Source organism: Pinus tabuliformis, chromosome 3_2, assembly GCF_031772625.1.
Source record: "Pinus tabuliformis cultivar Carrire ecotype Pingquan chromosome 3_2, CPIR1, whole genome shotgun sequence".
Classification (NCBI taxonomy): domain Eukaryota; kingdom Viridiplantae; phylum Streptophyta; class Pinopsida; order Pinales; family Pinaceae; genus Pinus; species Pinus tabuliformis.
The window spans coordinates 353,068,647-353,074,399 of NC_142302.1; the positions used below are offsets into that span (position 1 = coordinate 353,068,647).

Sequence of the window (5,753 nt, forward strand, 5' to 3'; positions counted from 1 at the left end):
CATATAAGGTGTTGGCAGAAGAGTTGTACAATATTAATCAATTGTTTCAGTAAGAGATGTAAACTCTTAGAGAGACAAAGCAATGAATGGTTGTGAAAAACGGGGTTTCGAGTTAAAAAATAGCCCCATACAGTGAATCGTGCTACCCTGAGCAGCTCTCTTTTCATAATATTTACAAAGTAACAACAACATGGAAGAAAAATAAATGTTAACCTTGGTGTTAGATCTGAAGGACCTGACAGCTAACTAGCTCAATAAAGCCAAAATGTCGACTAGCAATGCTCTTCCTATCAACCTCAGAATCAGAAATACTAGTAGAAGGATCGAAGGTCGATGACGATGAAGATGATGTAACTGCACCTTCGCTTGTGTCAGCCGGCAAAATAGCGACATTGTCGCTAATGTCTTTCGTAATAACATGAAGTTTTCCCAAGAATCCAGCTAGTAGGTAAGGTGACTCTGAATCTGTGTAATCTACAACAGGTACTTTCCTCAAAATGACTTTCCATGTATCTTCCTGGGTATCATACATTTTAATCTTACCGTTGTCTAATGAACTAGAAGGATCCAACGCATACAAGTTACCATCCACCACAATGCTTAATTTTGTCCCTGCCTGCCTTGCAGGCCAACCATCTCCCATACCGTTTGGTATCTCCAGCCAAGAATCAGTAGCAGGATCATAGGCTTCACCACGAACATCTACAAATAAATGCCACGAATATAAGCTCCGTGGTACACATAGTTTTCCTCTAAATGATATCATTCCAGTAGCAACTGGTTTTAGCATATTTGCCAAAAAAGCTGCGAGTAGAACTTGAGCTCGTGCAAATGGCATGTTTGGAATTTGGGCCCAGGTATTTGTAACAGGATCATAAACCTCTGCCTACTGAAGTGGAGTCAATCCACCTCTGCCCCTATTTAGTCCACCTACCACATAAAGCTTGTTGTTCAGGAAAGCTGTTTTACAATAAGCCCTTGCAGTGGTCATAGGTGCGAATTTTGTCCATGCATTTATTCGAGGATCATAACGCCAGATGGATTTGAGAGCAGATGCTTTAGCAAACCCTCCCAGAACATAGAGGCATCCATTAATGGCCCCTATGGCACAACAACAAAAAGTTGTTCTATCTAGAGAATCTTTCCGTCCAAACCAGCCCCTCACAAAACCTGTTAGCCTGTAACCCGATGCTCCCATTGCATTCCATAAACTCCATCCCGTAGCTTGATTGAATTCCTCGTCATATATAAAAGCCGGCATAGGTGGCAAGCTGTGCCATTTAGCTGATAACAGATCCAAATCATTCCAGATGAGCTTTTCCTCTTCGTCTTTCATCAAAATGTATAGTCATTCTTCAGAGAAACCGATCTCTTTTCTCCATAACGCTCCACCTTCACGACAATCTCTGACATGTTTCTGCAGTTGCCGAAGATGAGAGAGAAACAATGGTTCCGTGAGTACCGATCTCTTTTCTCCATAACGCTCCACCTTCACCTCAATCTCTGACATGCTTCTGCAGTTGCCGAAGATGAGAGAGAAACAATGGTTCCGTGAGTATTGCAAGCGCTGGGTAGTTTGAAAAGTTATTGGTTATGGAAACCGGATATTTGATCCAACGGTAGCAATTATTCGAATCGTCTAACATCAAATCAGATGGACGATAACGATGACAGCAAAGACCACAGGAAAGTTCATCTCAGAGGGAATGCCTTACGACGTAATTATGGAAAAACAATAAGGAAACAAGAACGGACTCGTCGTTTCTAATAACCATTGAGAAATCTATTTTCAAACGCCCACAAGAGTAAACATAACCCACACATGTGCCAAAAATTGTTTCCTAAATAAGCAACCCTTTAAACTCAAATCTGTGTACATAATATTTTTGAAGGATGAAATCCCTTCTTTTAAATCCTCATTTTTATCGATATAATCGACTGTTTTATTATGTTTCGAGCACTTGAAATAATTGGAATTTCTCTGATTTATATTATCTTAAGAAGAGTTATTTCTTGGAATTTCTCTGATTTATATTATCTTAAGAAGAGTTATTTCCCCTAAAAATTATATAAGAGAAAAATTTTCTTACTCATTTCAAATTAATTAGTGTGATTCATCATCAAGACTAGATGAATATGCATATTATGACAGAGGCTTTAATCGAGGATCATATAGAGACCAAACGATAACAGCTAATTTATGAATAATAATATTTTAATAATAATTATTAACATCAAATAATATTCCTATAACCCTTATAATAATAACGAGTTTATGAATAATAATATTATAATTTATAATAATTATTAACATAAAAAAAAATATTAAATAAAAAAATTGAAAAACATAAATATTAATAAGAAACAAACAATCAAAGTCAAACTATAAACTCTAAATAAAATAAAAAAATATAAAGAAGAATCCAAACTTTATTAATGAATCAAAAACTAAAATAATAATTAATGGAAACTAAAATGAAACTTAAAAAATAAATAACTTAAAATAAAAATAAATAAAAATGTAAAATCCTACCATCAATATTGAGAAATCTATTTTCAGATGCCGACAAGAGTAAACATAACCCAAACATGTGCCTAAAATTGTTGCCTAAATAAGCAACCCTTTAAAATGAAATCCGTGTACATTGTACATATCTCTTTTTTAATGATGAAATCCCTTCTTTTAAATCTTCATTTTTATTGATATAATCGATTGTTTTATTATGTTTTGGGTACGGGAAATCTTTAGAGTTTTTGTGATCTATTATATTAAGAAGAGGTTTTTTGGTAAAAAATTTATAAGAAAAAAAAATTCTTACTGATTAGAAACTAGCTAGTGTGGTTCATTATCAAGACTAGATGAATATACACACTATAGTAGATGCTTAAGTAGAAGATCATGTAAAGACCAAAAAATCATATAACTACTATAACAACTAGTTTATGAATAATAATATTTAAGTAATAATTATTAACATCAAATAATATTCTTATAACCCTTATAATAATAACTAGTTTATAAATAATAATATTATAATTTATAATAATTATTAACATAAAATAATATTAAATAAAAATAATCTAAAAACATAAATATTAATAAAAAACAAACAATCAAAGTCAAACGATAGAATATAGAATAAAGAAATATAAATAAAAGTCAAGACATTATTAACGAATAAAAACACAAATAATTAATAATAATACTAAAATCAAATAAAAAAAATAAAAAATAGTAAATAAAGTAAAATAAAAATAAATAAAAGTCGAAAATCCTACCGTAAAATTAAAAAGCCAAGAAAAATCAATAAAAACTAATAAAAACACTCAATGCAGTTAACATGATAAAAATATTCAAAACGGTCAAGTCTTTACCAAAACCATACTCTATGTCCATGAGAAAAAAATTACATGATAATCATCGCATGGTAACATAGATTATGGAAAAAGAATCAGCAAAGGAGAACGGACTCGTGGTTTCTAATAACCATTGAGAAATCTATTTTCAGACGCCCACAAGAGTAAACATAACCCACACGTGTGCCTAAAATTCTTGCCTAAATAAGCAACCCTTTAAACCGAAATCCGTGTACATAACTCTTTTTTTGAATGATGAAATCCCGTCTTCTAAATCTCCACTCTTATTGATATACTCGAGAGTTTTATTATGTTTTGGGCAGGGGAAATACTTACAAATTGAGGTGAGCATTATATCAGTTTGGTCATATCATACACTTACATATATATAATTGGTATTTAACACTTGCTTAAGTATGGAATAATGATTTTTGGTATTTAAATGGATCTATATTTGTTTCTTTGTGAGTGTACAGATACATACAAATTATTCAAAAATACATTAAAACTATTCAATAAATTAAAAAAATAATAATATGGTCATGTGAAACAAAAAAATATAATGTAAATTTCAAAATACCAAGTTTATCTCAAACATATACATAATAATGATAATTAAAACATGTGATATTGTTTCTCTCACTTGGAATTAAACTAGATCTATTTAACACGGAATCTAGCATGGGCATAGATGGATCAAATCCTTGGAAGTGCAAACATTTCCTAGCACTCTACATTCCATCTCTCTAACCCTAGCTCTCTCCTCTCTAAAGTCCTCTCTAAAGGAGGGTGCAAATTTATTTTAAAGAGCAAAAACAAAAGGTGTAATTTTTATTGTTTAAATTGTATATTTGAATGTTATATGGATTATAACATGTCTATTGAAACATTTTATGACCACACATTAAATTGGGATTTTTTGTTATTAATATATTTTTAAATATAATTCAATAATAATTCATATTAAAATATTTTATTCATAACCAACATTGTTTACTTTATTCTATACAACATTAAAATATTTTTTTTAACATTTTTTTATATATATAGATAGATATATATGGAGTTATATCATATGTCAAAGTGTTTTTGAAAATTATAAAATTTAAACATCTTAGTCACTTATTTTTTTATTCCGAATTATTTAACATGATATTATATTAAGTCATCTAGATAGAGAGTTTCTGTTCTATTATTATTATAGCATGCATTGCTTTTCTATTTACAGAATATTTTATTTTTATTTTCAAAAGATAAACTTACTTACCCATGGCCTTCACACTGACATGTAAAATAAGCCTCTAAATAAGCCTTTAAATAAACCTCTGACTCGACAAAGCTATTTTTATTAAATATTACCAAATTTAATGAAAACTAAATAAATAGTGTAAATTATAATTAAAAAAACTTTAATATTTTCACCTTATAAATAAATTTAGATTACACATCTAGCAAAACCATTCCGTCAAAAAATTAATCACAACAAAAACACTTACTTCACCTGTGATGAAATAAGATTAGAGGCACAGGCCAATATTTTCTGGTCAAGATTTGCTGTGAAAATTCAATCCAACGCATGCACTTCCCTAATGTAGGATACTTGTGTGGTATAATTGAAATCTTCTTGGTTCTGTGATAAAAAAGTGAAGTCCAATATATATGGCTGTTTCAATGCCATTAGTATAAAAGTTGTTTGATGAGCAAACTATGAATTCACGTTATATATTATCCATTTCAGAGAAGCAGACCTGGAAGTAACCTTTTCAAAATAGAAAATAAAAACACAGAGACGACACCTACTCCGGTTGAAAATGAAAAAATATAGTAAGAGATATGTATGAATTTTAAATCTCCGAGACATTGAACTTGCTTAGAAACCAAATTTAACAAAGAAATCTCAATGATTTCTGGACAAATCCTACCAACCTTAATATATAAACAGGTGCACTCTAACCTCGATGATATCTAAACAACGAAAGCAAAACAACGATGATATCTAAAGATTATTTCAAAGCGAAGAATAGGCAAACAACGGCAACTTTAAAATAAAATGTTCCCGAATCAAGCAGGATGGATTGAAATTTTGTAAACCAAAACTCCAATCGAGGCTCATATATCATGAATTCTCGGTTTTTAGCGTTATGCCGTCATTTCTCCGTTTGAATGGTGTAAGACGCTTCAGAATTGAGGTGACGTAGGTTTTCATCTTGTGTGTCTTATGAGGCCGATTATTATCGGTTGAGGGTAGTTTTTTTAATATTTCCAAATTTTGTTGTAAATAAGAAAAATTGAATAGTTTACTTATAATTTTTAAACTACTTAATTATTTTGCATGGTAACGTCTCCTAAAATGTAATTATTTTGCATTATAATATTTTATCAATTTATAAATTTAA

General features: G+C 30.5%; 1 pseudogene; it reads right to left on the reverse strand.

Moving 5' to 3' along the window:
- Positions 1-220: 220 nt before the first annotated feature.
- On the reverse strand, positions 221-1,510 carry LOC149180921 (F-box/kelch-repeat protein At1g22040 pseudogene; annotated as a pseudogene).
- Between the last annotated feature and the right edge of the window lie 4,243 nt (positions 1,511-5,753).